At 43.0% G+C, this 22,003-nt stretch overlaps 1 protein-coding gene across 1 annotated transcript in view; it reads right to left on the bottom strand.

The window, feature by feature from the left end:
- Positions 1 to 22,003, bottom strand: part of ADCYAP1R1 (ADCYAP receptor type I) — a 273,281-nt gene that overhangs the window by 235,084 nt on the left and 16,194 nt on the right. The gene's annotated exons all lie outside the window — the stretch shown is intronic.

Raw genomic sequence — 22,003 nt, forward strand, 5'->3', positions numbered from 1 at the left:
ACAAGGCGTTAATTGCTGTACAGCAAATACCGTCGGGTTACCGCAGCAGCCCAGCAGTACGTCCCACTCCTAGCACACCATTATTTCCGGCGCTACAAAAATGTATTTATTTTTGTAGTGCTGGAGTGTACTCGGCAGTAATCAGGCAGTGCCGCCGGGTTAATGCGGGAGTTCTTACCGCCACCTGAATGGATGGCAGTAAGGGTTCTTCCAAAAATGGTTGCGTGGCAAGTGCTTTACTTGCCGTCCAGCCATTTCCTGTAGGAAATCGAGATTTCCCTTTTAACAGCTGTGGTAAAAGGGGGCCTCGGCGCATATGTAAAACACGCGCCAATGCCAGCGCTAGCCCCCTTTTTGCTACAGTTTGCTAAAAGGGGCCCAAAGTTTCTAACATGTAACTCAAAAGGGGCATGGCCATGGGAGTGTCATGGGTGCATCAGAGGGCATTCCTAGAAGCTCGGCACTGTGTTATAGAACATTGTCATTTGCGCGCATAACTGCAGAAAATTAGGTGCCAGTATTTACACCAGGTTTCAGCCGGCTTAAACGCTGGTACCTCAAGTTGATCACAGGAATCCAATCTAAATGCATTTCTGTAGAGAGTGCTCTGTGCAAATCACCCTTTATAGAATAATAGTTTAGCGTGGATCTTTCCAGCACCTAATGTTAGCCACCATATACTGAATCTGGCCCTATATACGACATATGCAGCATCACACAGGTTGTACATGCATTCATTTACACCAGCTCCTGAGCACTTGTAATTGTCCACAGCTTCAGTTTAGCGGCAATTGATGCCAGTTTACCCCTAGTATTTTATAAAGACACGTGGAGGACAATATTAGAATGGATATACAAATTGGAATTGAGACATCTAGGTTGGGATGTCTCAGATTCTGCTAGTATTTTAGAATAGGATTAGCTAACATAGAGCCTGTTCTAAACTACATAGAAAAATGGACATTTATATGCTGGTTATGTGCAGCAAGAATATCCATTTTAAAACCATAAATGTCTAAAATATCTATGGATCCAAAACAGGCACAGAAAAGTTTATGTTCTGAAATGCCAATATACATCTTTATGTGGGCAGAATATAATCATTTTAGAAAAAATTAATATCTATTTTTCCTAAGCTGTCACAGAGTCCAATATCCCTTGCCAGTTTCACATTTGGGGGGTGGGGGGTGGGGTGGATATCAACCACTGGGGAACTAGGGGGTGACCTCCTCTATCCTCTCAGTGGAGGGCTCCTCATTACAAGCACTCTTCTGAAATGTAGACTTCCCGGGTAGCAGGTGTAACAGTTGACATTGATTTTTGTTGGACATAGACATAAAATCCCCTTCTGAAATGGGGAAATACATATTTTTTTTAGCCTGCCCTAGCCCAACCCAAAACATACCCATGCCCCCTTGTGATATGAACATTTTTTATTTTTATATATACATAGATATAGATATAAATATAGATAAGAACATAAGAATAGCCATACTGAGTCAGGCCAATGGTCCATCTAGCCCAGTATCCTGTTTCCAATAGTGTGATCAATCCAGGTCACAAGTATCTGGCAGAAACCTAAAGAGCAGCAACATTCTATGCTACCAATCCCAGGGCAAGCAGTGGCTTCCCCATGTCTGTCTCTCTAGCAGAATATGGCCTTGTCCAAACTTTTGTAAAACCAGATATGCTAACCTCTGTTACTTCATCTTCCAACAATGAGTTCCAGAACTTAACTATTCAATGAGTGAAAAAATATTTCCTCCTATTTGTTTCAAAAGTATTTCCATGATGTAACTTTGTTGAGTACAAAGTATTTGTACTTTTTGAAAGAGTAAAAAATTGATAATTTCTACTCGCTCTACACACTCAGGATTTTGTAGACCTCAATCATATCTCCCCTCAGCCATCTCTTTTCCAAGCTGAAAAGCCCAAACCTCTTTATCCTTTCTTGAAAAGCCCTAGCCTCTTTAGCTAGCTTTGTAAAATCAAGATTTAAGTGTTTATGAAATATAAATATTCCTGAGATCGATTTGCATACACTTCCTCTTTGGCATGCAAATGTATCTCATGCATATTCATTGCGGATATCCTGAAAACCAGACAGGCAGGTTTGGGAATCACTGGATTGGTAGATGGAGCTCAAATTATTTTTTAAAATAAATAATAAATAGATCATTGACTCTGTAGAGGTGACTCTTCCATGGTATGTGCTCCATCTATGGTTAGCAAGAGCAAAACAAAATGCATGGTTTCGGTAAATTAAAAGAAAACAGAGAGCATTATAAGCCTCCAGGACGACAGCTGGTTCCCAGTCTAATTTTCATCAACATGCACTAAGCAATTTTGAAACATTATTTATTCTTCTTCAGCAGAGAGCTGTTCTCAGCATGATTTGCAGCTGCACAGTCTTTATTTCTAGGATGAATTAGCTCCATTTTTTGATCAGAAAAAAATGACTTATTTCTCTAGTTTTGTGAACAGCAAGGCTACATAGCTCAGTATTAGCCTAAAGAAAAGAAATCAGCACTTCCTGCTACAGGAACATGGTGAACCTGAAAACTCAATGTATGCACAAAGGATGAAATTTGTACTCAAACTTCCATGATACAAAGACTTTTTTTTTTTTATTACATTTGTACCCCATGCTTTCCCACTCATGGCAGGCTCAATGTGGCAATGGAGGGTTAAGTGACTTGCCCAGAGTCACAAGGAGCTGCCTGTGCCTGAAGTGGGAATTGAACTCAGTTCTTCAGTTACCTAGCACCAAAGTCCACCACCCTAACCACTAGGCTACTCCTCCACTAGCAGCACTCCATGTAGAAGCCTGCCCTTGCAGCTGTGCAGGCTTCTGTTTCTGTGAGTCTGACGTCCTGCAGTACGTGCAGGATGTCAGACTCACAGAAACAGAAGCCTGCGCGGCTGCAAGGGCAGGCTTCTACGTGGACTGTTACTAGTGGAGGAGTAGCCTAGTGGTTAGGGTGGTGGACTTTGGTCCTGAGAAACTGAGTTTGATTCCCGGCACAGGCAGCTCCTTGTGACTCTGGGCAAGTCACTTAATCCTTCATTGCCTGCCGCATTGAGCCTGTCATGAGTGGGAAAGCACAGGGTAAGAAATTCAGCCATTTTACCCATGTAGTAAAAATGGTCTTAACGTGAGGAAACACAATGCGTTAAGCCCACTTCTTACTACAGTTTGGTAAAAGGACCCCCAAATGTTTTAAAATCTTGCAACCTTGTCCAGAGAAATAAACACATTTTTTTTTCATGTGATCCTCTGAAATGTATTTTGTTTATGGCATGATGAACTCCTGCTAAATTTTATGGTGAAGACTAAACACAAACATTTTGGACCTTTCATATAGCAGGATGCAAACACACAGCTGTACAGTACATCTGTTCTCTGCAGGATAGTTTACCTGTTGCTCAGTTGTTTAAGCTCATGAAAAACTATCAGTCTTTAGGCTCTTGATTTACCTGATGAGGTCATACCTGGAAAGATTCACAGCTTTTTAAAAGGTGACCTGGTAAAGTAGGAATCTAAGTGAAAGCAGCTAAGCATTAAAGCAACTCACTAACTAACAAATGGAGGGTGCATCAATCATCACTAGCTGCAGTATGACTCATAGCTCCCAGTAATTATATAAATACCAGTAATAGTAAAAAAAAAGGCCTGATAATAAGAACAGGATAAGTACGCTTTATAGAGCTGTTTCACAATGAAGTGATTACAGTGATGGCAAACTCATGAAAAGCTTGATTCATCCAAAGGTCTACTGACTAAGACATTATAAACTCATGCTAAGGTACATTTTTTTTTAATTATAGGTGTTTGATTTTAAGCAACATTAAAAATGCAACACAAAAGCTGATAAATACTGCTAGACTTGAAAAAGAGGGATAGAGCAGTGATTTTCAAACCCTCTGATCTCACAGGCAGTTGGGTTTTGATGGTACTGGGCACTGTTTTCACTAAATGCACTTTGAGGTAAGAATATCACCCTTAAAAAACAACTACAATAAATTATTATTAATGATGTCATATAGTAGGTGGCATCATTTGGCAGATATTTACCCTGACTCTCATTATGCTGTGATATCAATTATTTTCTTTGGTTAAAAAAATCCCAGAGGTTGAGCATATACCTTTAGACTATATATTTTGTTATGGAGGTCATAGTAGAAGTGTCTCTGTCACGAAGCGCCTAGCCACCTGCCTGGGGTTACCCCGCAGCCACTTAGAGGGTCTATCCCCAGCACAACTTAGATCTGCCTGCACTTGCTGCTTGTGCTCTACACTAGCATCCTCCTCCCACCGACCGGGTCACAACCACCTCTGGGTGAGTCTCCCACTCTCAAATTATCCCCAGTGATCTCTAGGTTACTGGAACCACACTCCCAGAGGTCTCACAGTTCCCAGAAAGCACTCACAGACCCAATACACAAACCACCAGGATTCTTTATCAGTTCAGACAGGTAGAATGAACAAGCAATTGTGTTTGTTCTCATAAACATTGAACAGTGGAACAAAATAGTGCAAATGGGCAAACAATAACAGGTAACTGAAATATGGATCAATTATAACATTAACTAAAGATTTGCATACTGGCTAAACAGTACCTGGGAAGATCAGGACATATTCACTGAGCCTCAGCAAAGCGATCTGTCTCTCTTTCTTCCTGGCTAAGACTGAAGCAATAGCCAGCATCTGCTGGGTAATTTTCAAAGCTCCAGGTCAAGCAGAGCCCAGAATAGTCAAGTTTCAAATAAAAACTGGTTACATCACTATAGACACTTCTATTTTCTGTGTGCCAAGTAAAGAAAGAGAAGTCATTCCTCTGTAACAGCTTTAAGCATAAACATGCACCATATGCTGGCCAAACAGGAGAGATATACTTCAGAACATAATGCAAGAAAATATCCAATACATTTTACATGCTTAAAATACTGTTTCTTCACAGTCTCCATGTAAAAAGTGGCATTTACATGTATAGATGGAATACATGTATAAATCACACGTTTAGAAAGCTGCTGTCAGTCAATGCTGCTATGCATGGTATGGGTAGACCAATAATCTATATGAACAGTGGAACACACCTGTATTTAGAAAAATCACCACTTTGGTTTTCCTAGCTGCTCAAGGCACATGCAAGTGCCAGTTACCATTCCTGTTTGGACCTAGGGTGGCCGCAGTGAATACCAGGGTGATACCGCTAAACTCTGTAATGCCTGATGCCATCTTGTAAATTCCACAGAAAGATACATGTGTAAATGCCAACAAATACATATGCATCTATAGCAGGGGTTCTCAACTCAGTCCTTGGGACACACCCAGCCAGTCTGTTATGTTATGTTATATCAGGCTTATCACCTGTCAACTCCATCAAGTTGAGATCGAGATGCAATACAGAGACTGATTACAGAGCATCAAGTAAGTACAAATAAAATCCAATAAAAATAGCAATTAAAACCAAAAACTACATCACTTATAAACTAAAATAGCTTAGACTACTAAACTCAAAACATATACGTTTTCAAAGCTTTACGAAAGGAATAATAACAGTTCATCAAACACAATTCAAAAATAACATTATTCAATAAACAAACTGTCAAAAACAAAACGGAATGAGAAAATAAAGCCTTGAATCCAACAGGCCTAATAGTTAGAAAAGCCAAAAGTAGTTGATTGCAACATCTAATAGTCACAGTAGAATTTAAGATTATCAATAATTGTTTTTCAAGCTATCTACAATGAATATGCATGAGAGAAATGTGTGCGCAATGTCTCCATGCATATTCACCCCTGAAAACCCCCACTGACTTGGTGTGTCTGAGGACTGGGTTGAGAACCCTTGATCTATAGAATCTCAGTCTACATGTGTACTTGCCAGAGCATATATGTACAGATCCCCTGAGTGATGCCACTCATTATTGGAACATGTTGGTTTCTAAACTGGATGCTCCTGCTGTATGTGCCAGCTCATGCACATGCACTCCTGCATATCCTTAGACATATTATAGAAGAAGGTCTCTGGTCAGCAGAGCCTTTAGTAAAATACTGGTGGAATTGTAAACATTGTGACTTGGATGTCCCAATACTTACCTCAGTGTCCTAGGAAAAATGGGGCTCACATGTCCAAGGTTACATGTCCAAAAAGGAGGCAGGATTTGGGGCATTTTGGGAGTAGTGCTAGTTTATAAATCTAAGCAGTGAAATGTAGCCACTAAGGGGGAGATTCTATATATATATATTGTGCCTGAAAAATCGTCGTTGAAATCAGTGCCCAGTGTATTCTATAATCGGTGCCTAGATTCAGGTGCCGATTGAAGAAGACACTTAGTTGATATCTCAGTGTCTAAAACTATGCGCATCCATTTACACCAATGAAAATGTGGTGTAAATCCCCGCACGCAGATTTATGTGCACTGGGCCATATTTTATAACTATACGTGTAAACACCCATGGAATGCCCATTTCTCCACCCACAAACATGCCCCTTTTTGCTTGCATGCACTAAAGGTTTGGCACACTACACGTTACAGAATGTGCTTAGCGAGTTGTGAGTGTAAATTCTAATCAGTGCCAATTAGTGCTCATTATTGCTTGTTAAGTGCAATTATCAGGACATCAGACTCACAGAAACAGAACGAAGCCTTGCGCCGGAAGAAGAGGACCTTGGCTGGCGGGGGTTGGGTTCCCCCGCCAGCAAAGGTAGGCGACGGCGGGGGAGCATTGGCGGCAGAAGGGGGGGTCGAGAGAGTTGTCGGCAGGGGTGTCCAAGGCCAAATCTACGGGGGTCCAGGCCCCGTGGCCCCACGTAGCTATGCCACTGCTCTGTGGAGATAGCATTTATGTATATCAAAGGGTTTTTTGCCTATGACGAAAAATATACCCAACATTTACATACATAAATACTCCACCCTTGTTATTAGCCTATAACTATTGGGTTGGAGGTTGGGTTTGAATCAGAGGTTTTTTCCCTTACCCTTTCAAACAATATGAATGCACCTCACTGAGTTATAGTTGTTGTGTTCTTTTGAGAGTTTTCTTTTGCCAATTACTTTGAGAGTTATATTTATATGACATAATCTGGCATCAGCACAGCTTACATTTACCTGCCTGCAATTACACATGCCATAGACCAGTACTTGTAGTATTTAAGTACTGCTGCTAGAGGTCGAAGTAGCTATATTGAAGAAGCTGCCGCTAGGGGCAGGAGCAAGTGGCATTTGCTCTAGTCTCCATCACCCCCACTGGACCACCAGTGACAGGAGGTAAGCTGGGGGGGGGGGGCTATGGAGCCCTTAGGAATTGAGGGGGGTGCTGTAATGGCGTGGTATGGGGGAGGGGAGATGATGACAGGAAGGAAAGGGGTCCCTCAGGGGGAGGGGGAAAAGGATAATTTTTTTTAAAAAGGTCATGCAGGTGATGGCCTGATGCTCAGTGCCAGCACTTACATAGCTAAGTGGCCTAATTTAGGACAGCTTTTGGGCTCTCCTAAATTTGGTTGCTTAACTATGCGGCTGTTGGTACAAAATGTTGCCAGCACATACAGAACCGCCAAGCTCCTCTGTAATGCCGCCCCTGTAGCGCTCCTGACCTGCTCACTTTTTTATTGGTGGTCAGAGGTGATATTCAGCAGCACTGCCCATGTTAGTGTCACTGAATGTCAGGGAGTAGGCGGTAACAGGTGACTTAAGCTTAAATCACTATGAATATATGCCTGTTAATGCATAAGTGCTGGACAAACCTCTGATCTGCCCATGCCTCTTCCATGTCAAACTCCCTTAATACATCCTACTATTTAACACTTCTGTAGCGCTACAAGGCATAAGCAGCGCTGTACACCATGCACAAAAAAGACAGTCCCTGCTCAAAGAGCTTACAATCTAGATAAAACTTCCATAGAATTAACTCTGGGCATATAACATTGGCATTGCTGCAGTAGTTCTAATAGATTTGTTTGAAAAAGGGAGGGGTAAAGGAAAAGTTAAAAGTAAGAAAATTATTTTATAAATAGAATTGATAAAATAATTAATTTAATGTTAAATTTATTAAGGTAGTATGGGATATAAATTAATGTTGAATTTATGTATTTGTTTCAATAGTGCAAGGGAGGAAAAAGTTTTAAATGAAGAGGTGAAGGGATAGGGGCTGCATTTAATTCCATTTTTTTTTTAAAGGTAACTTGGAAAGGAAATTGATTGGAACTGTGAGGGATTAATATACGGAGTTTTGTTTGGAGTTGGGGGCAAGGCAAAGGAGCATGAAGGGCAAGGCATTTTTGGCAGGCTGAGGACTGTGGAGATACAGCAAGTGGGTTGGTGGGACAGAAATGTGAGGAAATTGGGAGGCTGAAATTTAATTCCACCTAATCCCTCCCTAATTTTGGTTGGATGTGGGAATAAATTGGGAGGTTAATATTTAATTTTTGGGGCTAGGATCGTTTAATTTTTTATATTGAGTTACAAGAAAGAAAATTATTGTCACAACAGCGGAAATTTGATGTGAGTTACAAGCGGCCTCCATTTAAGGATAATTAATTAAATGGATTTGTGATTTAGTTTGTGTAATATGCTCGTGTGCAAAACCGCCATAAGCGGGAGGCCTTGATGTCACAGCAGGTCTCACTTTACAAGTGGAGTATTGAGTGTGAATACATTTGATAATAAGTATGTCTAGCTAGGTTGGCACTGATTAGGACATATGGAAATGTTAACAAGCTATTATGTTATTTTGGTTAAGTTTATGATTTATTAATAAAGCTGCAGGCCAAATTAACTGTCCAACAAACAAGTAGTCATTGATTTATTTATGTGTGAGGTAAGAATGAATGCAGTGCAAGTGCCAATGTTAAGGATTTATGCATTAAGGATTAAGACTAAGTGCAGCACTTAACTACAAATTAGTGACAATTAGCACTGATTAACTCTAATTATAGCTGATTATTGGTAGTTACTGCCAATGATTGCCTAATTTAGCAATTAAGTTATGCATGTAACAGGACGCAAGTTTGCGTACCAAGTGCAAAAATGTGTGCGTAAGATTACAGAATGAGGGATCAAGCAGACATAGTTCACAATGTGATTGTGAACCTGGACAAAGTCAAAGATGCCTTGATGTACACATGTAGGAAGTCACACCGGTCTGCTAGAAGAAAATGTGAGAATATGTAAATATTACAAAGGAGAGGTTTAGATGAAGACAAAGAGCACAATCCCGTTTCCGAACCAAACTGAACAATGCTGCTATGCTACGACTATCAACCACTGTACACCTGAACTAAGGGTGTTTTGATAAGATAATATGTCATGGAGGAGAAATGGAACAGCTAGAGCAAAGGATAATTGCTAAAAATGTAAGAAATGACAGCTACATTGAAAAGCAGCCTCAGTAAAAGCAGCCTGTGCAAGAAACATAGCCTTGACGCATGTTGGGGTTCCATGGAGTTCTAGCACCTGTTACATAGAAGATAATAGCAGATAAAAACCTGTACAGTCCATCTAGTCTGCCCAATAAGATAAACTCATAGCATAATGGTATGAAGCAATATTACATATTTATACATGATCCTGATTTGTCCTTGCCATTTTCAGGGCACAGACCATAGAGGTATTGGCATTGGCTTTATTTCCCAATTAGTGGTGTAGCCAACTAAGCACAGCTAAGTTTGTTTGGTTCCATTCTTTTTCCACACAGGATTCCTTTGTCGTTTTTGAATTTTGTAGCCATTTTTATCTTCACCACCTCCCACGGGAGGCCATTCCAGGTGTCTTCCAATCTCTCCATGAAAAAGTACTTTCTGATGTTATTCCTGAGTTGGCCCCTCTTCAACCTCAATTCTGCTCCTCTAGTTCTACCACCTTCCTGTCTCTGGAAAAGGTTTGCTTGTATATTAATATCTTTCAAATATTTGAATGTCTGTATCATATTGTCCCTATCTCTCCTTTCCTCAAGGGTGTACATCTTAAGGTCATCAAGACACTTCTCATACGTCTTGAAATGAAAACCAAACCCAGTGGCGTACCAAGGGGGGGTGATGGGGGCGGTCCGCCCCAGGTGCACGCCACTGGGGGGGTGCCGGGCGCCTGTCGCCTCCAGTCGTTCCCTGCTACCTCTGCCCCGGAACCGAGCTTCTCATTTTTCCCCCTAAACCCACCTCCCCACTCCCCCCGTTTTCTATTTCTGTTGATGGCCCTCTCATTCTCCCTGTCTCCTCAGCTCGAAATCTTGGGGTCATCTTTGACTCTTCTCTCTCCTTCTCTGCTCATATCCAGCAGATCGCCAAGACCTGTCATTTCTTTCTATACAATATCCGTAAAATCCGCCCCTTTCTTTCCGAGCACTCTACCAAAACCCTCGTCCACATGCTTGTCACCTCTCGTTTAGACTACTGCAATCTGCTTCTTGCTGGCCTCCCACTTAGTCACCTCTCCCCTCTCCAATTGGTTCAAAACTCTGCTGCCCATCTCGTCTTCCGCCAGGGTCTCTTTACTCATACTACCCCTCTCCTCAAGTCGCTTCACTGGCTCCCTATCCGTTTTCGCATCCTGTTCAAACTTCTTCTACTAACCTATAAATGTACTCACTCTGCTGCTCCCCAGTATCTCTCCACACACGTCCTTCCCTACACCCCTTCCCGTGCACTCCGCTCCATGGATAAATCCTTCTCATCTGTTCCCTTCTCCACTACTGCCAACTCCAGACTTCGCGCCTTCTGTCTCACTGCACCCTACGCCTGGAATAAACTTCCTCAGCCCCTACGTCTTGCCCCGTCCCTGGCTACCTTTAAATCTAGACTGAAAGCCCACCTCATTAACATTGCTTTTGACTCGTAACCACTTGTAACCACTCGCCTCCACCTACCCTCCTCTCCTCCTTCCTGTACACATTAATTGATTTGATTACTTTATTTTTTGTCTATTAGATTTTAAGCTCTTTGAGTAGGGACTGTCTTTCTTCTATGTTTGTGCAGCGCTGCGTACACCTTATAGCGCTATAGAAACGCTAAATAGTAGTAGTAGTAGTAGTAGCAGGGAACGGGCGAAGCCGACAGGCGCGTGGCACCCCCCCAGCAGGTAAAAATGCACCCGGGGGGGTGTCCTTTCACCGGGGGGAGGTATCCGTCCTTTCGCCAGGGGTGGGGGGTCGCGCTGCACCCGGGGGGGGGGGGGAGCCCCTTCGGTCAGCCACCCTAGGAACGCCACTTTCCAAACCCCATAGCATTTTTGTTGCTTTTTCTCTGAACCACTTCATCTTTTTACTTCCTTAGCAAGATATGACCTCCAAAACTGAACATAATATTGCAAGTGGGGCCTCACCAATAACTTTTATAGGGCATCAACACCTCCGGTTGGTTATATCCCTCACTGGCATCCTTTTGGCCGTGTCTATGGTCTTTGCCACCTTGAGATCCTCAGTCACCATCATCACAAGATCCCTCTCCTGAGCTGTGCTAATCAATTTCTCGCCTCCTATCTTGTACATATCCCAAGTGCATCACTCTGCACTTCTTTGCATTAAATTTTAACTGCCAGACCTTTGACCATTCTTCTAATTTTTGGAGATCTGTTCTCATGGTTTCTACTCCCTCCGGGGTGTCCACTCTGTTGGCGATCTTTGTGTCATCTGCAAAAAGGCAAACTTTCCCTTCCAACCGTTCAGTGATGCTTTTCACAAATATATTAAACAGAATTGGCCCCAGTACCGATCCCTGAGTCACTCCTTTAATCACCATCCTTTCCTCTGAGTGAATTCCATTTACCACCACTCTGTCATTTGTCAGTCAAGCAGTTTCCAATCCAGTTCATGACTTTGGGTCCTAAGTTAAGCTCTCTAAGCTTGTTCACAAGTGGAGGAGTAGCCTAGTGGTTAGTGCAGTGGACTTTGATCTTGGGGAACTGAGTTCAATTCCCACTGCAGTTCCTTGTCTGGTACAAAAACATAAGTACCTGAATATACATAAACCACAGAAAGGTGGTATATCAAGTCTCTCGTTTCCCTTTCCCTTTCTGTAAGGAAAGGCTTTGCTGAAATCTAAGTAGATTACATCTAGCACATGTCCTTTATCCAGTTCTTTGATCACCCAGTCAAAGAAATAAATCAGATTCATTTGGCACAATTTTCCATTGTAAAACCATGTTGCATCAGATCCTGCAAATGATTGGATTCCAGAAAGTTAACTATATTTTCCTTCAACAGTGACTCCATTATTTTTCCTATCACTGACTTAAGGCTTTCCAGGTTTTAGTTTCCTACTTCTTTCCTGTTACCATTTTTGTGAAGAGGGACCACATACACTCATCTCCAACCCCACGGAACCTCTCCTGTCTTCTCGAAAGCTCTATTAAATACATCTATGAAGTTCCTTCACATGGGTGAAAAATAGGGGATTTAGAAGACAAAAAGAAAGTTAATTTTGTTGATTTAAAAACCCCATATTTTGCATTATTATACAAAATCAGGGACCCTTTTACAGAGTGGCAGTAAGCCCAACGAGGGCTTACTGCTTATCCAGGACTACCACCGACCCAATGCAGGTACTAGTGATAGTCCCGCCCTGAGCGCACACCATTTCCAGGGGGGAAAAACCCGTGGAAATGGCTTGCGTGGCAATAAACCAGTGGTAATCGGGCATCGCCGCACGCTGTCCAATTAATGATGGGTTAGCGGGGGAGCCCTTATCGCCACCGAATGGCCATGTGTGCTGGGGGCATTTTTTACCTGATGCAGTAAAAAGGGCCTTGGCACACAGGAAAAAAGGCCCTTGCCACTAGCGCAGGACCCTTTGTCCCGCAGCTTGGTAAAAGGACTCCTCAGACATTGACATGGAAATTTACTACTACTACTACTATTAAACATTTCTATAGCGCTACTAGACTTACGCAGCGCTGTACAAATTAACATGAAAAGACAGTCCCTGCTCAACAGAGCTTACAATCTAAATTGGACAGACGAACAGACAGCTAGGGGTGGGGAAATTGCAGTGGTAGGGGTGATAAGTGAGGGTGTTGAGTAAGAGAGTCGAAAGCAGTAGCAAAGAGGTGGGCTTTAAGCCTAGACTTGAAGACAGCCAGAGACTGAGCCTGACGTACTGGCTCAGGGAGTCTATTCCAGGCATAGGGAGCAGCGAGATAGAAGGAACGGAGCCGGGAGTTAGCAGTGGGGGAGAAGATAATTTAAGATAAAATTCAGCCTTAAGTTGCAACTCTAGGTCTGAGCAGCAAAAATTGATGGTGTTGAGTCTGAATTGCTCTAGCTACATCAAGAGATACCTATACCTTAGTGTTACAATATGAATCTCAAGTATGAGCAACATATTTCTTCAGAACCAAGTCTCTATCAGTCATTTCTCTAAGGGCCCTGTTTACTAAGCCACACTATAGGCATGCTAGTATTTTCAGCGCACACTAAAAATTAGCACTTACTAATGCTAGTCACCCATATGAATATATGAGTGTCTCTAGCTTTAGCGTGTGCTAAAAATGCTAGCACACCTTAGTAAGCATGGCCCTAAATGTTGTTTCTAAAGTTATCACCTGGCTCTGAGATCTAACTCTCTGTAGAACCAACAGAAACTTCCAAATTGGATAATTTATAGTTATAGTTTATTACAGTTAATATACTGCTCTACATTCTTACAATATCAAAGTAGTTTACAATACATGTATTATCTAAAAAAGAGGAGAACAAGGACTAGAATAAAATAGGTAAGTCAATGCAACTCAGACCATGCATTCTAAAAAGATACCTCTTTAATAAAAACATTCAATCCCCAAACATGCAGCTGGAAATGCCACCGTAAACAAATATGCTTTCAAAAGACACTTGAATTGAAGTATGCAGCGCCCTGACCACAAGGTTATGGGAATCTTATTCCCAAGATCCAACACCACCACATAAAAAGCCCTCTTACATGTAACAACCAATCGAGCGTTTTTAACCCCCAGTACTACCAGGCATAAGGCTTCCAAGGAATGTAAATATCTCTCCGGCACATAAGATGTTACTAATGCCGCCAGGGGCAGCGGCATCTGCTCATAATACGCCTTATGCGTCAAAACTAATAAATTGGCTTGACAGAATACAACAGGTTAAAATTAACTGGATATCTTTACTTAGTTAAATTTGACTTGTTATTTAGGGCTATTAACTTAGGGTGTGTGTGTGGCATCCTAAGGGCGTGTGGTAGGAGTCTAGTCTATAAAGGAACCTAGGTGCCTAGCTTCTGTTAAAAAATACTAGAATAACCCGGTATCAATGTTCCTAACATTTAGGCTCCTGCACTTAACCCAGCCCAGGGCCGCTGAGAGACAAAGCCGGGCTCAGGGCAAACACCACCCCCAGGCCCTCACTGCCACTCCCCAGTGGGCATGCCATTGCTGCCACCACTGCCCCCCTACCCTCCCCCTGGGCCTACTTACTTGCTTGTCCTGTGTCCGGAATGTTAACTCTGCTCTGCCTCACAGATCTTTCTTCCTGTCGTGTCCCCTCCCATGTTTGTGGAAACAGGAAGTACTTTGCACAGGAGGTGGGATGAGGCATGAAGAAGGACCTGTGGCTGGCAGAGCAGAGTTAGCATGATAAATACAATAATGCAGCGCTGCGTCACACAAGAGGAGCAGGACTTAGGAGACCAAACTCATACATGATGGTGCCAGGCAGGCACCTCTTGAAGGCTGGGTCCTGGGGAATCTTGCCCCCCCACTTCTCGTCGGCTCTGCCCCAGCCACAGAAGTAAGTGAGAGGCCCACCTGACTTGTCCATGCTCCATCCATGTGTACTCCCTCCCCATTCCAACACACTATATAAGTTCAGTGGTTCTTTGCAAAATAGCTTAGACAAAAAAAATTTGCATTTAAGTGTGTATGTGCCATAAGTTTAAATATTTATTTATGTAATACATGTGGGAGTGTGGGCACCTTTAAATGTGGTCCAGCACAATTTATTCACTGAATGCAGTGGAATACTGGCATTGTTTGGTTGCAATTAAATCATGTTCCTGACACACATCTAGCTCATTCCAGACATAATCGTTTAAACCTTACCAGGCAATATTATCTGGATAATATTTAAGCAGTGGTTGTGTTGCAAAATTCTAACTGAAAGTACTACTACTACTACTATTTAACATTTCTAAAGCGCTACTAGGGTTGCGCAGCGCTGTACAATTTAACATAGAAGGACAGTCCCTGCTCAAAGAGCTTACAATCTAAAGGACAAATGTACTGTCAGTCAAGTAGGGGCAGTCAAATTGGGGCAGTCTAGATTTCCTGAAAGGTATAAAGGTTAGGTGCCGAAAGAGTTATCATGTTAGGAAACATAGGAACATAGAAAAATAAAGGCAGATAAAGACCATATGACCAGTTTCTCCATCCATGCCATTTACCATCCCTTCCTCTTGAATTCCGATACAGTTTTCATCTCCACCAGCTCCACCTGTTCCACAAATTATCTCCATGCAGAAGTATTCGCTCAGGTTATTCCTGAGTCTGTAGAATTTCACCTTCATCCTATGCCTCCTCATTCCAGAGCTTCCTTTCAATTGAAAGAGACTTGTCTCCTGTGCATTTATGACACATCCTTATTTAAACACTAGTAAAACATGCCCATTTCTGGAGCAAATGAAACGGGCGCTAGCAAGGTTTTCCTCCTGACCTCCCCCCCCCCGTACCCACCCCTTCGGCGTTGTGAAACCACTGACCGCCATTGTTCCGGACCTCGTCAACGCACGCCACCTTCATCTCCCGAGTCCTTCCTTGTTGGTTGTAAAGCCACTGACGCCATCGCTCCGCCCTCGACGTCATCACGTTTGATGTGAGGGCGGGGCCCAGACACAGCGATTTCGGTGGCTTCACCACCACGAACCCTTCAAACCGGAAGGAAGTGCCCGCAGGAACTGACAGTGACGTCAGTGTCCTCAGAACGTTGAGGATGAGTTTTATTATATAGGATAACTCTCCTGCCTTTCTTCCAAAGTATACATATTGAGATCATTAGATCTCTCCCCATATGCTTAAGTTTTAGTTCTGCTTTGTTAATTGACTAGTAAAAAAGCCCTGTTTCTGATGCAAATGAAACGGGGGCTAGCAAGGTTTTCTTCTGTGTGCATGTGGGAGTGTGTGTGACCCTGCCCTCTCTCCCTTCCCCTGTGCTGTCTGCCCCCTCACCCCTCGGAGTCGAGTCCTTCAGTGTTAAGTTTCTTGCTGTGCTGTGTTTCTGTTACAGAGATAGTGAGGGCTTCTGCCCTCTCTCCCCTCCCCCCTCTGAGTCCTTCACTGTTACAGAGAGAGCGATTTGATTTCGTGCTTTGCTGTGTTTTCCTTCACTGTTTGTGTTACAGAGAGAGTGAGGGCGGGGCAGACACTCATGGGGAAACCGGATATCTCTCCCCCTTCACACTTCCGGCTGGAGGCTTCATTTAGAACGTTGGTGGTGCCTTTTATATAGAGAGATCATCCAGCTTATAATTGAAAAAGAAAAACGTCTATATTGCGACCCAAATCGGGAGATAGACGTTTATCTCACAAAAACAAATAAAGCGGTATAATCGAAAGCCGAATTTGGACGTTTTCAACTGCACTCCGTCACGGATGCGGACAAAGTTGATGGGGGCGTGTTGAAGGCGTGGTGAAGGCGGAACTGGGGCGTGGTTATCGGGCAATCAGAGATGGGCGCCTTTCGCCGATAATGGAAGAAAAATATGCGTTTTCAGCGAGAATTTAGGGCACTTTTCCTGGACCCTGTTTTTCCACGAATAAGGCCACAAAAAGTGCCCTAAATGACCAGATGACCACTGGAGGGAATCGGGGATGACCTCCCCTGACTCCCCCAGTGTTCACAAACCCCTTCCCACCACAAAATATGCTGTTTCACAACTTTTTATTTTCACCCTCAAATGTCATACCCACCTCCCTGGCAGCAGTATGCAGGTCACTGGAGCAGTTATTAGGGGGTGCAGTGGACTTCAGGCAGGTGGACCCAGGCCCATCCCCCCCACCTGTTACACTTGTGCTGGTAAATGGGAGCCCTCCAAACCGCCCCCTAAACCCACTGTACCCACATGTAGGTGCCCCCCTTCACCCCTTAGGGCTATAGTAATGGTGTAGACTTGTGGGCGGTGGGTTTTGAGGGGGATTTGGGGGGGTCAACACCCAAGGGAAGGGTACTATGCACCTGGGAGCTCTTTTACCTTTTTTTTTGTTTTTGTAAAAGTGCCCCCTAGGGTGCCTGGTTGGTGTCCTGGCATGTGAGGGGGACCAGTGCACTACGACTCCTGGCCCCTCCCACAAACAAATGCCTTGGATTTATTCGTTTTTGAGCTGGGCGCTTTCATTTTCCATTATCACTGAAAAACAAAAACGTCCAGCTCACAAATTGTCGAATAAAACATGGACGTCCATTTTTTTTCGAAAATACGGTTCGGTCCGCCCCTTCACGAACCCGTTCTCGGAGATAAACGCCCATGGAGATAGACATTTTTGTTCAATTATGCCCCTCCATGTATGTTCTTTTGTAACCTGTTCTGGGCTTTAATGGAAGGACAGGCTAAATTGCAAAATATTGATTTCAATAAGGCAGTAGAACTAGAGGACATGAATTGAGATTGAAGGGGAGCAGACTCGGGATTAATGTCAGGAAGCATTTTTTCATGGAAACATACATGGAATGCCCCCCCCCCCCCCCCCGCGGGTGGGGTGGGGTGGAGATGAAAACGGTAATGGAATTCAAACATGCTTGGGATAAACACAAAGGAATCCTGCTTAGAAGGAATGGTTCCACGGAATCTTAGCAGAGATTGGGTGGCTACACCGGTAATTGGGAAACAAAACCAGTGCTGGGCAGACTTCTACGGTCTACGCCCTGATTGTGACTGAATAGATATGGATGGGCTGGAGTGCAAATTTTAAGGGGCTTCGATGTTAGCTTCAGAACTTTTAGTACAAGAACAGTGCTGGGCAGACTTCTATCTGGTCTGTGCCCTGAGAATGGCAAGGACACATCAAACTTGGGTATACATATAAAGTATCACAAACCATGTAAATGAGTTTATCTTGGATGGACCGTACAGGTCTTTATCTGCCACCATTTACTATGTTACTATGTAATTCTCAAAGTTAAGTTAGAGTCAGTATTCTAATAATTTATGTATGTGTTTGTGCACAGCACTGCATTAAGAAATTGTAAGTACCAGCAACAGTAAAACTGTAAAAGAAACACTCCAGTGTGATGCAGAAGCTCTTCAGCTGCTTTGAACAGGCTGTAGGGGACAGAATTTGGCTGGAAGAGAAAAATTACTGAAGGGAATCAACAGACCTCCCGAAGGTTTCAATGCGGCTGAAAAGACACAGAAGATCAGTGGTCAAGGAAACACGAAAAGCTCCTGAGGAGTTTGCTTTGAAATCATTCAGCTGCTGCAATTAAGCATTTGTACAATAGGGTTGTTTTATGTATGTATTTGTGCATGGCAGGAGTTGAGAGAATAATAAGACAAAATAAAAAAAAAAAATGGTGAAAAGCAAAGATGCCCTCATGGGAGGGTATATGCTGTTTTCATGTACTTTACTTCTTGCAAGATCTCTGTGTGGCACAGCTGGCATTGTACTGGGAATGAGTTACTCTCCTCCATCTCATATTAAGTCAAAGGAAGAACACAGTAGCATCTAATCCATCCCCGCAATGACACAGTAGGTGTACTCTGTGATAGCATTATTTGCTAGCTGCCTTTTTTATTCATTTTTTACTCCCGCATGTAAGTTACACAGTAACGCGGAAAGAAAACATAACACAGTAACATAGTAGACGACGGCAGAAAAAGACCTGCACGGTCCATCCAGTCTGCCCAACAAGATAACTCATATTTGCTACTTTTTGTGTATACTCTACTTTGATTTGTACCTGTGCTCTTCAGGGCACAGACCGTATAAGTCTGCCCAGCACCATCCCCGCCTCCCAACCACCAGCTCCGCCTCCCAACCACCGGCTCTGGCACAGACCATATAAGTCTGCCCAGCACTATCCTCGCCTCCCAACCACCAGCCCTGCCTCCCAACCACCGGCTCTGGCACAGACCATATAAGTCTGCCCAGCACTATCCTCGCCTCCCAACCACCAGCCCTGCCTCCCAACCACCGGCTCTGGCACAGACCGTACAAGTCTGCCCGGCACTATCCTCGCCTCCCAACCACCAGCTCCGCCTCCCAACCACCGGCTCTGGCACAGACCATATAAGTCTGCCCAGCACTATCCTCGCCTCCCAACCACCAGCCCTGCCTCCCAACCACCGGCTCTGGCACAGACTGTACAAGTCTGCCCGGCACTATCCCCGCCTCCCAACCACCTGCCCCGCCTCCCGATCTTGACTAAGCTCCTGAGGATCCATTCCTTCAGCACAGGATTCCTTTATGCTTAACCCACGCATGTTTGAATTCTGTTACTGCCTGGCTCATTTTTTCTTCTTATTCTTGTCTGTCCAGGGTCCCTAGACTCTTGCAATTCTTTAATCTCCTACAAGGCTGCAAAATGTAACCCTTTCCACAGAATTGTTGAATCACCAGATATATTCCATGTATTAAAAAAGGAGGAAGGAAGGCCAAACGACAGCCGGCATGTTCAAAAAGTGAGGTGAAGGAAGCTATTAGAGCTAAAAGAAAAGCCTACAGAAAATGGAAGAAGGATCTGACTGAAAATAATAGGAAAAATCATAAAGAATGGCAAGCAAATACAAAGCAATGATAAGGAAGGCAAAGAGAGACTATGAAAACATGATTACATTGGAGGAAAAAAAAACATATAATAAACGCTTTTTTAGGTATATTAAAAACAAGAAGCCGGCAAAAGAATCAGTTGGACTCCTAGATAACCAAGAGGTAAAAGGGGCACTCAGGGAAGCCAAAGCTATAGTGGAGAGATTAAGACCCCCTTTTACAAAGCGGCGGTAAGCCTAATGCAGGCTTACCGCTCACTAAACAGGAAGTACTACTGGGCTATCGCAGGAGTCTGGTGGTACTTCCCATCCTCAGCGCGCCGGCACCAGGGTGTACCCAGCAGTAATCAGCCCTTACCACCTACTCAATGGGTGGCAGTAAGGGCCCCCCCCCCAAAGAAAAAATGGCTGCACAATGCAATAAGTGCTACTTGCCGCATAGCCATTTCCTGCAGAAAAGAAAGACTATCCTTTAACCAGCTGTGGTAAAGTGGGGCCTCGGCGCACAACAAAAACATGTGCTGATGCCAGTGCAGGTCCCTTTTTGCCACAGCTTGGTAAAAGGGGTCATAAATGAATTCTTTGCTTCGTTTTTCAACGAGGAAGATATGGGAGAGATACCAATGCCAAAAATGTTATTCAATGTGGATAACTCAGAGAAACTGAAACAAATCTCTGTAAACCTGGAAGATGTAATGTGGCAATTTAACAAACTGAAGAGTAGCAAATTGCCTGGACCAGATGGTATATGACCCAGACTAGTGATAGAATTGAAAAAGGAACTTGCAGAATTATTGTTGGTAATATGATTATCTTTAAAATCAAGCATGGTACCGGAAGATAGGAGGGTGGCTAATGTAACACCAGATTTTAAAAAAGGATTCCAGAGGTGATCTGGGAAATTATAGACAGGCAAGTCTGATGTCAGTGCCAGGCAAAATGGTAGACACTATGGGATCATTTTACAAAGCCATGTTAGCAATTCAGGCGTGGCAATTCTGATGTCAGTGCCGGAAAAAATGGTAGAGACTATCATATCCAAATGGCAGATGACATTGAATGTGAGAAAATGCAAAGTGATGCACATGGGAAAGAGGAACCCAAACTATAGATACGTGATGCAAGGTTCCAAACAGGAGTCACCACTAAGGATAAGGATCTAGGTGTCAGCATTGATGATACTTTGGAACTTCTGCTCATTGTGCAGTGGCATCTAAGAAGCATTAGGAAAGAAACAGAAAACAAAAATGAGAACATTAGAATGCCTTTGTATCGCACTATGGTCTGACTGCACCTCAAATACTATGTGAAATTCTGGTCACCACATGTCAAAAAAGATATAGCAGAATTTAAAAAGGTACAGAGAAGGGCAACAAAAATGATAAAGATGGGATGACTTCCCGAAGAGGAAAGGTGAAAGCAGCTAGGGATCTTTAGCTTGAAGAAGAGATGGAGTGGAATGGGTAGACATGAATTGTTTGTTTACTCTTTCCAAGAATACTTTGACTAGGGGGAACACATTGAAGCTACTAAGTAGTAAATTTAAAACAAATTAGAGAAAATATGTCTTCACTCAACATATAATTAAACTCTGTAATTCTTTTCCAGATAATATGGTAAAAGCAGTTAGCTTTGCAGGGTTTAAAAATTATGTATACTTTCCTAAAAGAAAAGTCCATATGTCATTATTAAGAATAAGCAGCTAAAATATGTTTTACTGTACTGGAATCTTACCAGGTACTTGTGACCTGGATTGGCCACTGTTGAAAACAGGATACTGGACTTGATGGACCTTCAATCTGTCCAGTATGACAACGCTTATGATATTACTGTGGTATCAAACAAATTAGTATAACTTTTCTCTTAAATCCTATCATCTCACCACTCGCCACCAGCACTGACACCAGCAAGAACAGGATAGTAATGGTGATTACAGCCAGGTCCTCTTCCACCTTTGTCTCCTAATGCTAGACTGTTACATTTGAAACCAAATGGCACTATGATATTCCATGCAATGCAAAGCATGACTATAGCTCCAAGTGGTAGAAGAAGGAATTTGAATTTTAGAGAAGGATGTCAGTCTCCTGTCTCTCAGTCAAAAGGGTGCTAATGCTTGTCAGTCTATTCTAACTTCCTTGTTTCTCTTTAATAACATCTAAGGTAGAGTTCCTTGTATTGATAGGAATATCTTTCTACAAGGTCTATATTCAATATAATTTATGTACTGTAGTTAATTAAGCACAGCTTTATAATATGAAAACATACCATGGAGTTCTAAAGAATGTACTAATATGTGG

The sequence above is a fragment of the Microcaecilia unicolor genome, chromosome 1 (assembly GCF_901765095.1).
Source record: "Microcaecilia unicolor chromosome 1, aMicUni1.1, whole genome shotgun sequence".
Taxonomy (NCBI): domain Eukaryota; kingdom Metazoa; phylum Chordata; class Amphibia; order Gymnophiona; family Siphonopidae; genus Microcaecilia; species Microcaecilia unicolor.